General features: G+C 44.7%; 1 protein-coding gene across 7 annotated transcripts in view; it reads left to right on the plus strand.

Moving 5' to 3' along the window:
* Window positions 1–4,187: 4,187 nt before the first annotated feature.
* Window positions 4,188–14,895, plus strand: part of KIF3B (kinesin family member 3B) — a 53,261-nt gene continuing 42,553 nt past the window's right edge. The window contains exons 1-4 of one of the 7 annotated variants that reach the window (XM_064275957.1): window positions 4,202–4,284; window positions 5,358–5,473; window positions 6,731–6,820; window positions 11,306–12,234. The gene's annotated coding sequence lies outside the window, so the exon portion shown is untranslated. The other 6 variants (XM_064275956.1, XM_064275958.1, XM_064275959.1 and 3 more) reach the window with 6 other exon arrangements.

The following is a 14,895-nucleotide window of genomic DNA, read 5'->3' on the forward strand; positions in this document are numbered from 1 at the left end:
TGAACTGACAGCATCTTCAAAGACCTCACTTCCAAACAAGGTCATATTCGCAGGCAAGAAGGTTAGAACTTCAGCATATCTTTTTGGGAACACAATTCAGTCCATAACAACCACCGCAAAAACCAAAGCAAACCAAAGCCGTTGCCATTGAGTCCATTCCGACTCATAGTGACCCCATAGGACAGAGTAGAACTGCCCCATAGAGTTTCTAAGAAGTGCCTGGTGGATTTGAACTGCCAACCTTTTGGTTAGCAGCCGTAGCTCTTAACCAGTATGCCATCAGGGTTTCCACAACCACCGTAGAGTAGTTAAAAACTTTCCTAATGGATATAGATATCCTATTTTTTCCCTTACTATATTTTCATGAACATTTCCCTATTTCATTGGATATTCTTCAAAAAAATCATTGTTAGTGGCAGTATAATATTTCTCCTTACCGATATATCTTAGTTTATCTCTCCATTCTCCTAATATTGGATAGGAAATTCCCCTATTGTAAAAGAAGTCAGGATGAACATGCTTATGTCTAAATCCTTGGGAGCATCGCTCATTATTTTCTCAGAACTGATTTCTAGAAGTGGAATTGCTGACTGAAATGGTTCTTAGTCATAATGTTAATTTTCCTTACAATTTGTGCCAATTTTTCACTACCATCAGTGGTGGGATGAATGTGCTTCTCTTGCAATCTTTGGTAACAATGAGTAATATGCTTTTTTAAAAAATCTGCCAATTTAGAAAGTGAATGATTTTTTACATATATATATATATATACACACACATAGGAAACCCTGGTGGCGTAGTGGTTAAGCGCTACAGCCAACCAAAGGGTCGGCAGTTCGAATCCACCAGGCACTCCTTGGAAACTCTATAGGGCAGTTCTACTCTGTCCTATAGGGTTGCTATGAGTCAGAATTGACTCGATGGCACTGGGTTTATATATGTATATTTATATACATATATATATATAAACAAGTATATCATGTGCTGCTTTGTGCCAGGCTTTGTGCTAAATATAAAATACGTAAGACAATGACTCAGTCCTGGGACTTCAGTTCAAGTCCTGATTCTGTCACCTGGCTTCTTCTGGCTCTAAGATTTTAATCATCATTGTTTTCTTCCTCCCTCACTTTTAGGGTGTCTTACTGCCTGGAAACTAGATTCGTACTCATTGTCTGGGTAATTCTCACAACAACCCTGCAGGAGGCAAGTAGGGAAATGAGTTCCAGAAAGGTGAAGGAACTTGCCCAAGGTCATGCAGTCAGTTAAGTGCCTGAGGAGGAAGCAATTAGCAGCCAGCTCTTGTCGGGCTTTCTTTAGAAAACATCAAAGACGTGATTTTAGAAGCCATTAGCTCAATTCTCAGCCCTGAGAGCCTCCCTCAGGCCCCAAGGTCTCTTCCAAACTGAACCTGGGCACTCAGCCAACTGCAAACCATCAAGCATGTCTCAGGTGCTTGGCCTGGGTCCAAGCCCGGCATCTTGTTTCTTCCTGAAAGGGGCTTCAGGATGCCACCTCCTTGCATTCTAATAAATAATTCCCTTTGCAGTCTTTTTTACACAACCCCTTTCAGCCCACTTCCCCAAATGGTATTAAAATTCCAAGAAAACCGAAGTCTCTTACCAGCAGAACTCTTCACATTGGCAATTACTGTCTCCTTGGAGGACGCCAGTCTCTCCCTTACCCAGTTAGAGAAGGAAAAAGACTCACCATTTATGGAGCACCTACTAAGTGCCGGACACATCCCACTCCTTCTCTCACTTAATCCTTGCAACAAACCTGAGCATTAGCATTCATAGCTCCATTTTGCAGATGATGAAACTGAATTCTAGAGAGACAGAGTGATTTGCGCTGGGTCACTCAGCTAGCTGATGAGAGGTGGAGCTGGGATTTAAACCTAATACCATTGACTCCTCAGCCCATACTTGTGGCTATTTAAATTTAAATTAAGATTAAATAATAATAAATAAAATTAATTTCCTCAGTAGCACTAGTCACGTTTCAAGTGCCCAATAGCCTCATATGGCTGGTGGAGTAGCTGATTTGGACAGCACAGATATAGAACATTTCCATCACTGCAGAAAGATCTGTTGATTAGCATTGCTCTAGAATGTCAGAGAAGAAAGGGAAGTTGGTGATTTCACCCTTGCATGGGGAACCAGGTCATTTGCCATTTGTCAACCCTGTGAGGAGTCTATCTGAAGTTGGTGAGTGAGATCTCAATACGTTTCTCTGGATAAGATCTTAATAAAACCCTCCATGGGCTTCTGGACTGTGTTTTACCATTTTCCTGGTTTAGAAGGAGACTGCAAGCTGCTGTTTTCAACTCCACCCAGTAGATCCCTTTCCACACTCCCTTCCTGCCCCCAAACCTTCTGTCATGGGATTCTGGCTGTCCCTGGCCATTAAAATGGGGTTTCCTCACAGGATAAACCAGACGACAACTAAGTAAAATTTCACGACACAGTGGGCTTCATTCCAGCTGCGTGGTGACTGAGTGATGGGCTTGCTGCTGGGGAGGAGGGTCTTCACTGAGTGACAGTGACGGGGAGGAGTGACAGAGCTCCTTGTCAGAGTTCCCTTCCTATGTTTGGGAAATTCTTTATTAGTGGAAGGCAGGGAGTGTAACAATCTGTTTTATGTTTTAAAAAAGGTTATTTTAAGGGCAGTGAAACTATTCCACATTATATATTTGCAAAACCCATAGGACTGTACAACACAAAGAGTGAACCCTAATGTTAAGTATGGACTTCAGTTAACAATAATGTATCAATATTGGTTCATCAGTTGTAACAAATGTACCACAACAATGCAAAAGGTTAATAGTAAGAGAAACTGTAGGGGGGAGTATATGAGCATTCTGTGCTTTCTGTGCAATTTTTCTGTAAACCTATAACTGCTCTGAAAAAAAGTGTATTAAAAAAAATACACCAGCGAAAGCTGGAAAATGAATAAGGAAGACTGAAGAAGAATTGATGCGTTTGAATTTTGGTGTTGGTGAAGAATATTGAATAGACCGTGGACTGCCAGAGGAACAAACCAACCTGCCTTGGAAGAAGTACAGCCAGAATGGGCCTTAGAAGCAAGGATGGAGAGACTTATCTCAGGTACTTTGGACATGTTATCAGGAGGAACCAGTCCCTGGAGAAGAACATGATGCTTGGTAAAGTGGAAGGCTCAGCTAAAAAGAGGAAGACCCTCACTGAGATGGATTGACACAGTGGCCGCAATAATGGGCTCAAACATGGCAACAATTGTGAGGATGGTGCAGGACCGCAGAGGTGTAGCACCCAGGGACAATCTCTAAGTTTCGCCCTTCCCCACCGCCCCCAAATTTCAAGATGAATAGACGTTGATAGTGGAGACGGTCAGCCTTCCCCCTCTCGTCCAGCTTCCTCAGTCAGGCGCCTTTCATATTTGTGGCTCCCCGGAATCACTAGCGCCCCCTTGGATTTGCACCCGGGGGCAAGTATCCCCCTCTGCCCCCCCTTGCCACGCCCCTGCGAGGACCAAGCAGTATTTAGTTCTGTTGTAGATAGGGTCTCTGTGAGTTAGAATCCACTCCAAGGCATCTAACAACGACAAGAAAAACTCTGGGTGCCTTGCGGAAACTGGATTGGTAGGTATAGTAGGTTGTTGCATTCAGGCTAGGAGATGAGGGTGAGGATGGCTTGGCGGGTGGCACTGAAGATTGGAGGGTGGATAGATAGGTGAAATATTTGAGAAGTAGATGAAGGGACGTTGTGACTGGATGTGGAGTGAAGAAGAGGAAGGAGACGGGGAACGGTTCCTAAGGTTTTGGCCTGACTCACGGGGTGGACCCTAAATGGGAGCTACTTCAGAAGTAACTTGTGAGACACAAGTGAGATAAATGATGTGAAAGCGCTTGAAGAAAGATCAAATGGAGGCTGAAATCTCTTGGTGCGACCAAGGCACTAAGATTCCATTTTACGGATGGGGAAACTGAGGCACGAGATGGCCATCGGGTGGAGTCAGGTCACGTTGCGCTTGCCTCTCATTCCTTACGGGAGTGAACAGGTAGGTACCCACTATACATCAGTACAGTGCTTCGCCCCCTCCGGCCCCGCCCGGCCCCTCCCAGCGGCTTTCCCTGTTCTCCTCCCGTGTCCCAATAAAGTTATTGAAATTGACGCCGGTTGCTAAGGAAGTGGGTCGCGAGCCGGGTTGCTAAGGAAGTGAGCAGCCGCAGTCTCTCCCCATCCGGGGCAACGGGGAATGGCTGAGCCCCGGGTTCGCCGCCGCCCCCGCCATCAGCTGCGGCCCCAGGTGAGTCCAGGGGGGTCGCTGGCGCCCGCGGGCAGGGCCTGGCTCTCCTACCGCCTGGGATCTTCCCGGTGGCCCGCGGCGCCGCCGCCGCCGCCGCCTCTTGGTTTGCTGCCTCGCCAGCCGGAGCATCCTCTGCCGTGCCTCGGTTGCATTCTCCTGCCGGCTGGGCAGCCTCTCCCCTCCTCCCCCCGGGCGGGGCCACAGCCCAACCGCAGACCCGACCGAGCGGGGTCGGGGTCCACCCGGGGGCCTGGAGCTGTGGTCAGGGCTCCAGCTCGGGAGTGGGGCGGGAAAGCCAGAGCCCGGGGTCCGAGCCTCAGCGCTGCTCCTGGCTCGCTCTGTGACCTTGGGCAAGTCCCTTCCCCTCTCTGGCCTCAGTTGTCCTGTTTGTCTAATGGGGTCCTAACACTTGCCGCTCGGAGTGATTAAGATGCTAAGATATGTATGTGAAAGTGCCCTAAATGGGGAGAAGGCGTATTCTTAGGGTAGGAAGCCTAGCGTGGGAGCCAAGAGTCCAGTTTGAAGTCTGAGTACCTGAGTTTGAAACACTGCATCTTCATTTAGTAACTGTGTGGCGGTCGGCAAATTACTTAATCTTTCTGAACCCTCTTTTCCTTGTACATAAAATGGGCTAATGGATCACTGTTGGAATCCAGTGAAACAGGGTATGTAAAACAAGCTGTTATGAGATGAGTGGGTGGGATGAGCAAGGCTCCCAGGAAGGGATGACATTGGGACAGGTAGAATTTAGATGTGTAGAGCACCAGCTCATATGGTATTCCTCCCACTGTTGATATCTCCCCGCCCCCAGTTGTACTTCTCCATTCTGCTCAGAGCAAGGCAGGTAGCGTGGACTTCTACAGGTAGCCCCGGTGGGGGAAACATTGAGGTCAAGTTCTTGTAAATGGTCAGAGTTATGGTTTTTTTTCCCTACTTGGGCCTTTTTGACCTTCCCAGAGGAAAAAGCATGTCTTTATGTCTTTTCGAAAGTGCTTAGAGCAGTAATAGCTACTTACAAGTATATGATTAAGAAGCACTTTTTAGGTACATTTTCTCATTTAATCTTCACATAGACTTTGCCAGGTGATGTCATTCCTGTTTCACAGATGAGGAAACTGAGACTCAGAAAAGTGATTGACTTGCCCCAAGAATCATAGTTATTAAGTGTTGGAGCAGGACATGTTTCCAGGTAAATCCTGTATTTTCTACCCCATACGATGATGTCTCTGATTTCCCAACGGTAGCTGTTACAAGGCCACAAGAATATTCTTTTGTTATTTCTAACTGCTATGGCTGCAAGCTTTTCTTCCAATGACAAGGAAACAACATCTGACTTAAAGCTTCATTTAAATAGATACCATCCAATGTGCTGAACCACAATTATCTCAAAGAGCTGGAATGTTTAAAAGGGGGCTTCTCTGCCCCTTAGTCTCCCCCTCTTCCAAGTGAGAGGAGGAGACTAGATGATATCTGAAGGCCCTTTCAGTGCTGTTGTATAAGTCTGATTGCAAGCTAGTAGTTAAAAGCATGGAACCAGACTGCGTGGGTTCAAATCTTGGCTCTGCCACTTCCAGGGCACTTGCCACTGAGCAATTTACTTCACCTCTTTGTGCTGCGGTTTCCTCGTTTGTTAAATGCAAATTATAATAGTACCCACCATGTATAGCAGTTGTGAGGATTTATTTGAGCGTGCACAAGTAAATGCTGGACTACTAGCTAAAAGGTTGGTAGTTTGAACCCATCCGGAGGCACCTCGGAAGACAGGCCTGACAATCTGCTCCCAAAAGGTCTCAGCTTTGAAAATCCTATGGAGCAGTTTGTACACATGAGGTCCTCATGAGTTGGAATCAACTTGACAGCAACTAACAACAACAACATATAAAATGCATGACATATCTGCTAAGTGTTAGTGGTTGTTATTATTAGCATGACACATTTGGTAAGTGTTAACTGTTATTATAATTAGCATGACATATTTGGTAAGTGTTAGCTGTTATTATTTTTTGGTCTTAGTCCAGCACCTGTACCATGCTTTATATTCTATTTATGATTGGTGAATGAGTAAGTTAAAATACGTGATGATGATACCAGGTCTGTCAACCTCACAAGGCCATTGCAGGCATGAGCCAGTAGCTATCATAGTACTGTGTAAAGGTAGTTATTATTACAGGGTTGCCCCAGAAATCTGCAGTCCCAGGCCAGAATGGGGTGCAGGAAAGGGTGAAAGCTTGTGACAGGATGTCAGATTTGATAGCCCATCACCTAATTCAGTAAGAAGGCTGTGAAGAGCAGACCTATCTTCAGATTCTTCAAGGAACCCAGAGTTTAATTTGCAAATTAACTAGGATTTGAAATGATTTGACTTCTTTAAATGAATTCATGTCTTGTGTTTGCTTCACCTATAGTATAAAGTCACCCATTCACATCTCTTCTGTTGTGTTCATAGGGCTGGATTAGAAGCCTTGGATTGCTCTTTCAACAACCTTTTTAATCCACTGATTCATGGGTCCCTGGGAAGGAGCCTGCCCTGCTGGTGGTTAGTGATACAGTGTTCTCTGTTGTTTGGTTCCTAAAAAAAAAAAGGTCCCTACTGGTTTACAAATGCTGACGTGTTCTTTCACACATTTGGTCTTATCAATAACCTGTGAGGAAGGGAAGATGTGGATTAAGATCGGCATTTTACAGTTGTTGAATGTGAGGTTAAGAGCAGCCATGCTGCTAGTCAGTGGCCCATTTCACATTAGAATCCAGGTTTTCCTACTCTAAGTTTAGTGCTCTCGCTACTATGCTGCCTGGGATTCATTCACTCAACATTATTGAAGTGCCTAGTTTGTATTGGAGTCCTGGTGGCACAGTGGTTAAGAGCTCGGCTGCTAATCAAAAGGTCAGCAGTTCGACTCCACCAGCTGCTCCTTGGAAACCCTATGGGGCAGTTCTCCTCTGTCCTATAGAGTTGCTATGAGTTGGAATTGACTTGATGGCAGTGAGTTTGGTTTTTTTTTTTTTTTGGTTTGTGTCAGGCCCTGTTCTATCCCTGGGCATATGGTGGTGGAGAGATAGACAAGGTTCTTGTTCTCATGCAGCTTACATTCTGGTGGCAACAAACAGACAAATAAACCAGTAATGGACGAGATAATTTGGAAAGGGGTAAGTGCTGTGAAGACTATAAACTAGTGCTGTCAGAGAGAGTAACCTCTGAAGAGGGTTTGGGGGGCTGCTATCTCAGTTGGGTGGTCAGAGAAGACCTCTCTAGGGTGGTGACATTTTTGCTGAGATTTGTTACTAGGAAGGAGCTGGCCATTTGAAGATCTGGCAGAAAAAAACAGCAAGGTTAAAGGCCGCGAGGTGGGAACAAGCTTGATAGGTTCCCAGAACTGGAAGAAGTCTAGAGTGACTGGAGCTGGGAGAGTGTGGGGGTGGGGCAGGGGCGGTGGGAATGGAGAGGTGGGCAAATGTGAGGAGGTCCTAGATCGATCGTATAGAGCCTTGTAGGCTAGAGTAAGGAGGTGGGATTTTATTCTTAAAGCAATGGGAGGCCACTGAAGGCTTTTTAAGAAGAGGAGTGCCATGATTTTTTAAAAAATTACTGGCATCCATGTGGCCAGTGAATTTTAGGGGGCATAAGCGTGGCATCCAAGAGACTAGTTAGGGGGCAAGGTACAAGGCCATGTGGCCTTGTAGAGTGCTGGCAGTGGGGATGGGGAAGCAGAGGGTTTGGGGAGGTAGAACTGGCAAAATGGTGGGAGGGGGTAGAATTAGAGGAATTAAAAATGACTCCTGGGTTTTTGAAACCCTGGCGGCTTAGAGGTTAAGAGTTCGGCTACTAACCCAAAGGTCGGCAGTTCAAATCCACCAGGCAGTCCTTGGAAACCCCATGAGTCAGTTCTACTCTGTCCTATAGGGTCGCTACGAGTCAGAATTGACTTGATGGCAATGGGTTCCTGGGTTTTTGGCCTGAGTAATTCCATAGATGTTGGTGGTGCCATCTGCCTCTAAAATGATGAGAGAGCTTTTTGGTCAAGTGCTCAGGAAGGAACGATTAGCTTTGTTTACTCTGAACCTCTTGGAGGAGAGGCCAAGGTATAAACATACCTTATAGTCTGGAAGGAGGATATCCCAGATTATGCTAAAGGAAGATAGCCAGGTACATCTAATTGAAGCGTTTGCCTTGGACACCCCGAAGCCCTGCTTTTCTCGCAGTCTGGCTCTCTGCCAGCTTGTGGAGCGGCAGGTGTGGGCCTTGCTAGGGCAGTGCCCCTCTGTCTTGCGCTGTTGGCATTGCTGTCCTGACTGGATCTTTGGCGTGATAGAGTCTGGCCAGCTCTGGGAGAGAGTGGAATTGCTAGTGAAACAAGCTCTCAGTGCCCAAAAGGGCCATACTCCTCCCTACCAAAGTGGTTCTTTCCTTGGCTGTGGAATGACATTTCTAAAGTTTCAGAGCTTTTGATTTGGGAATCCCCCCGAAAAGCTGCTGTGTTCTGCCAGAATTCCTGGAGGATCCTTGAATGGACTATCATTCCTGAGCCAAGGAATTCAATCCTCCTTTTCATATATTCCAGTAACTGCACTTGCAAATTTAGGCATGGTAAATTGCAAATAGTAAGTCTAATAATCTTACTACTACCACTTGTATAGCTTTGTTTGGAGTTTATAATGCTCTTTCCTGTGCATTCCCATTTACTACTTTTCGGTCATTTGAGATCACGTGGAATATGTATTATCCCTATTTACAGGTGAAGACTTTGCTATGCAATGAGGTCACTTGTTTTTTTGTTTTTGGTAATATTTTATAGTGTTTTCAGTGCAGGTTTACACAGCAGTTTAGGTTCCCATTCAACAATTTCAACATCAGTTGTTCAGTGACATTGGTTACATTCTTCACAATGCGTGAACATTCTCATTATTTCCGTTCACGTTGTTTTGTTTCCATTAATGTAGTTTGCCTGCCCCCTTACAGTCTCATGTTTGTTTTAAAGTAATTGTTGACTGTTTGATCTCATATAGGTGTTTTTTTAATTTGCGCTTTAACTGAAACTTTACATATCAAGTCAGTCTTTCATACAAAAACTTACACACACCTTGCTATATACCCCTAGCTGCTTTCCCTTTAATGAGATAGTACACTCCTCCTCTCCACCCTTTATTACCCGTGTCCATTCAACCAGCTCATGTCCCCTTCTGCCTTCTCATCTTGCCTCCAGACAGGAGCTGCCCACATAGTCTCATGTGTCTGCTTGAGCCAAGAAGCTCACTCTTCACGAGTATCATTTTCTGTCTTATTGTCCAGTCCAATCCCTGTTTGAAGAGTTGGCTTCGGGAATCGTTCCAGCCTTGGGCTAACAGAGGGTCTGGGGTCCATGACCTCTGAGGTCCCTCCAGTTTCAGTCAGACCATTAAGTCTGGTCTTTTTGTGAGAATTTGAGGTCTGCATCCCACTGTTCTCCTGTTCCATCAGGGATTCTCTGTTATGTTCCCTGTTAGGGCAGGCATCGTGGTAGCCAGGCACCATCTAGTTCTTCCGGTCTCAGGCTGATGTAGCCTCTGGTTTATGTGCTCGTTTCTGTCTCTTGCGCTCATATTTACTTTGTGTCTTTGGTGTTCTTCATTCTTCTTTGCGCCAGGTGGGTTGAGACCAATTGATGCATCTTAGATGGCTGCTTGCTAGCGTTTAAGACCCCAGATGCCACTTACCAAAGTGGGATGCAGAGTGTTTTTTTAATACATTTTGTTATGCCATTTGACCTAGATGTCCCCTGAAACCATGGTCCCCGGACCCCCGTCCTTGCTACTTTGGTCTTGCAAGCATTTGGTCGTATTCAGTAAACTTCTTTGCTTTTGATTTAGTCCAGTTGTGCTGACCTCCCCTGTATTGTATGTTGTCTTTCCCTTCATATAGGTGATTTTTAAAGGTGCATAGTACCTACGGGAGATATTCATTATTTTTTTAGCAATTTGTTATTTAGGTACAAGGTGAACTCAGGTTAGTTTCGGTTCAAGGTCTGAAGAGTATCTCAGGACAGTTGTCTCAGGGAGTTCTCCAATCTCAACCAGTCTAGTAGGTCTAGTTCGCCCCCCCGCCCCAGAAATTTGAGGTTCTGTTCCACGTATTTCTCTCATTCTTTCAGGGTCCATCTGTTGTGGCCCTGATTAGAACAGTCATTAATGGTACCTGGGCACCATCTAGTTCTCCTGGTCTCAGGGTAGATGAGGCCGTGGTTTGTGTAGACTGTTTGTCCTAGAGACTAGTTTCTTCCGTGAGTCTTTGGTTCCCTCTTTCTCTTTTGCTCCAGGTGAGTAGAGACCAATAGTTGTTTCTTAGATGGTCGGAGGTCACTTGTTTTTGCCAATGGTAGTAAGCACCTGCTAATTGCTGAGTTAGGTAGATCCTTGCTGCTCAAAGTGTGCTCTGCACAACAGAGGAATCTGTAACCCCCTGGGAGCTTGTTAGAAATGCAACATTTAGGCCTAGATCTAATACCAAAGTCTCCATTTTACCAAGATCTCTGGTGTTGCGTGTGCACATTAAAGTTTGAGATGCGCTGATGTAGGTAATAAGTAGCAAAAAAAGGACTTGAGAATGATAATGAAAGTAATAGTAATTGCTAACATTTATTAACCCAACCCCTGATTTAAGCACTTTACATATGTTGTCTCATTTAAATCTCATAGAACCCTGTGATATGGGTACTATTATTAGTTCATTTTCCAGAAGAGGAAAGTAAAGGTACAAAAAAGGCTAATACTTCTCTAGATCTGCTTGTTCTGATCCTCTCTGTTGCTCTTTCTACCACCCACTCTGCGGCATGATGGATCACTTTTACATGGCCTTTCTTGTCATGGGCTTGTAACTTCCACCAAACCATTTTTGGAACTATGCAAATAAGGTACTTGTGGCCCTCCAAGGAGATTGAACAGCTTTCTAATAATGCAAATAAGGTGCATGAAACCCTTTTGGAGGTGGGAACATGCAAATAAGGTATATGGAACCCTGAGGGGTTTGGTTAATTTTGCCATCCACTAGGGTTAAAAGAGAGCCAATCCCAGAGCAGAGGGGGACCTCACTACCACCAAGAGGAAACGGGAGTGGATTGTGTCCTTTGGACCCGGGGTCCCTGTGGTGAGTACCTCCTAGACCCAGGCGACAGAGAGCGAGCGGTAACACCGGAGACAGTGCAAGACGGTGAGAAGCAGTGGCAGAGAAATGACGGCAGCAGAACCAGGAGACTGGTGTGAGACAGCGCAGTGGGCTTCCCAGACCATGGAGCAGAGTGGTTACAATGGGCGTGACAACCCATGGAGTGAGAGAGCTGAGGAGGCTTCCTGGTGGAGTGGTATGCCTTGTTGATGGAGCTAGGCTTGCTGACCCACGGAGCGAGACAGTTGAGTGCTTTTGGACTGAGGCTTACTTGTGGAGTGGGGTACCCTTGGGCAAGGTGGAGCTAAAGAGCTTTGTAACACTTAACCTAGCAGGGCAGAGGCCAGGCCGAGGGGCCAAGGGCTGAGAAGCAGAGAGGCTGAGGGCCAGAGAGAGGCCTCCCTGCCAAAAGAGGCTGTCCTGACTGAAGTGCCGTATCCTGAGTCATTCCTGATCCTGAATTGTAACCTGTTACTTCCCTAATAAACCCCATAATTGTGAGTATTGTCTGAGTTCTGTGTGGCCATTACAGTGAATTATCAAACCCAGGAGAGAAGTAGAGTGTGCCGTGGGAGGGATGTCTGGTGTCAGAATTGGTAAGAAGATTGGAGAATAGAGGTATGTCTGATCTCTAATCTCATGGAAATCAGCCTTGGGCTGGTGTTGATGCTGATGATTCTGTCATCTCCCTTGTGAAGTTAGAGGAGGCCAGATGTCCTCATACCATTTTTTTTACACTTGGTCATCTATTTTTCAGGTGGGCGGTGATCACATCCCTGGATGTCTTGTCAAAGGCCTTTCTCTTCCATACCTGGGTAACTGATTTTAAATGCTGATGAAAAAAGTGACTTCAGAGAATGAGGAAATCAAGAGGGAAAACCCTTGAGCTATTTTAGCATTACTAAGTGAGCCCTGGTGGCACAGCAGTTAAAGCGCTCGGCTGCGAGCCAAAAGGTTGACTGTTCACACCCACCAGCCACTCCGTGGGAGGAAGATGCTTTCATAAAGATTATAGCCTTGGAAACCCTATGAGCGAGTTCTACTCTGTCCTGTAGGGTTACTATTGACTTGATGGCAGTGGGTTTGGCTTTTTGGTTTTTTTTATGGGTGTCAATTACTTGACTGACAAAGTGACAGATAACCAATTTGGTAAGATCCTCTACTTCTCACAGGTCTTAGTGGCGTAATTCCTAAAGCGGGTAGGAATTGTGAGCCTCTATTCTGAGTCTTTTAGTCCTAAGCTATTTCCTGAATCTGGTGATGATATCCACGGATGGTGAGGAGAGGGTTCCAGGGGGTGCACTAAAGCCCTATAATACTGCTAACTAACTGTAAAAGATTCAGCTAGTGCCTCATTTTTCTCTCTCTTCCCTATGGGCCCATTATTTTTGCTTTCAATATCTTATCTCCCCAGAGTCAGATTTCTTGGTCAAGGTCTCTGTCGTCACAAGACATTCTGGAGTGAAACAGACAGTGGGACCAGGGTGGAGGTACAATTCTAATAGAATTCTGCCACTTGCTGTGTGACCTTGGGCAAGTAACTCAACCTCTCTGGACCTCAGTTTTTATATATGCATACTAAGAACATGGGGCAGTCTTCATGGCCCTTTTAGCTCTGCCCAAAAGACTGAGCCTTTAGTTGGGTGATATTTTCTTCTTCCTTGGTGACTTCATTTTGGGCTTTCTCCCAAACCTTCTGGAGTGGGGCCTTTATAGCAGATTTTCTTGGCAGGCAGAGAGCATTAAAATCAGCTGATCTTATCAGCATCACACATCTGCACTGCAGCTTGGGATGTGTGTGTTTAAGGCTCATTTAATCATGGTGACACATTGTATCTCTTCACTTTGTCACACTGATTGTGGCCATTGAGCTCCTCACACATAGGCAAATCTATCTTTAGTGTGTCGATTTATTTAAATCATAGTTTGCATTAGCGAGCAAGCAGTGATAATTGTGGTGGGTATAGTTTTTTTCAAAAAAAATTTTGGCAAGATTTTTGCTGCACTTGCATTTTGTCATGCTTGAACATAGTGTATAAATGGAAGTGTGTCCAAGTGAAATAGAAAGTGTCACAGATTATTGGGAGTTTGGGACTTAACACTGTTACCCACCCTGGGATCTTTCATATTACCTTCAGCAGTGGTTCAGGAATGGCTTGTTTGGGGTTTTGTTTGTGACACGAATTAAACAGAAACTAAAAGCTCATAACATGATTGTCAGCAGCTTAGTGGATTACGGTAATCATGACTTTCTAACACATTTGAAGAACCTAAGCAAAAAATCTAGCTGGTAAATCATAAAAGATTCTATCTGGGTAAGATAAAATATCAGTTCAAGATACTTAAGATAACCACAAGAAGATAGTCCTTGGTGGAAATATTTACTGGTTTTGCAAGATCTGCTATAACAAGTCAGATTCTAGCTTGAGAGATATATAGTGTTTTTCCCCCTTTATTTCTTCAATTGCCAGGTTTTCTTCAAATAGACTTTTTTTTCCTGCTTATAAAAGTAGTCAGTTTCCATTGAGGAAAAATGAGGAAGAGCCTAAAAAGATTAAAGTAAATAATATTTACCTTAAGGCCCACCACCTAGCAATAACCACTGTTAACATTTTATTGTCCATGTGCAGATATATTTTACCTCATGGATATGCAGTTCTTACCTGTTACCCCATTGTTGGACATTTAGGCTATTTTCAGTATTTTGATTTTACAAATAATACTGCAGAGAACATCTTAATGATTATCTTTGCTTTAACATTAGTCTACATTTCTGATGATTTCTTTAGATTCTTCAGTCATTTAAAAATTTTAAGCATTAAATCAGCCTTCTTAAATAATCTTTTTTTTTTTTTGACTTTAACAAGGAGAAATTTGTCTTCTTACAGTCTAGTAGGCAGAAGTCTAAATCCAGGGCGTCAGCTCCAGGGGAAGGCTTTCTCTCTCTGTTGGCTCTGGAGGAAGGTCCTTCTCGGTCGGTCTTCCCCTGGACTAGGTGCTTCTCTGTGCAGGAACCCCGGGTCCAAAGGACATGCTCTGCTCCTGGTGCTTCTTTCTTGGTGGTATGAGGTCCCCCACTCTCTGCTTGCTTTCTTTTTATCTCTTGTAAGATAAAAGGTGGTGCAGGCCACACTCCAGGGAAACTCCCTTTACGTTGGGTCAGGGATGTGACTTTATTAAGGGTGTTACAAGCCTACCCTAATCCCTTTTAACATAAATTTACAGTCACAAAATGGAGGACAACTGTGGAATCATGGCCTAAGCAAGTTGACACACATTTTGGGGGACACAATTCAATCCATGACATTAGTACTATTATTATTTTATTTTGCTCTAAGTGAAAGTTCACAGCTCAAATTAGTTTCTTATACAAAAAATTTATGCACCCGTTGTCATGTGACCCTGCTTGCTTTCTCTGTAATGTGGCAGCACACTCCTCCTTTCCACCCTTGATTTCCCGTGTCCATTCAACCAGC

Source organism: Loxodonta africana, chromosome 24, assembly GCF_030014295.1.
Source record: "Loxodonta africana isolate mLoxAfr1 chromosome 24, mLoxAfr1.hap2, whole genome shotgun sequence".
Classification (NCBI taxonomy): Eukaryota; Metazoa; Chordata; class Mammalia; order Proboscidea; family Elephantidae; genus Loxodonta; species Loxodonta africana.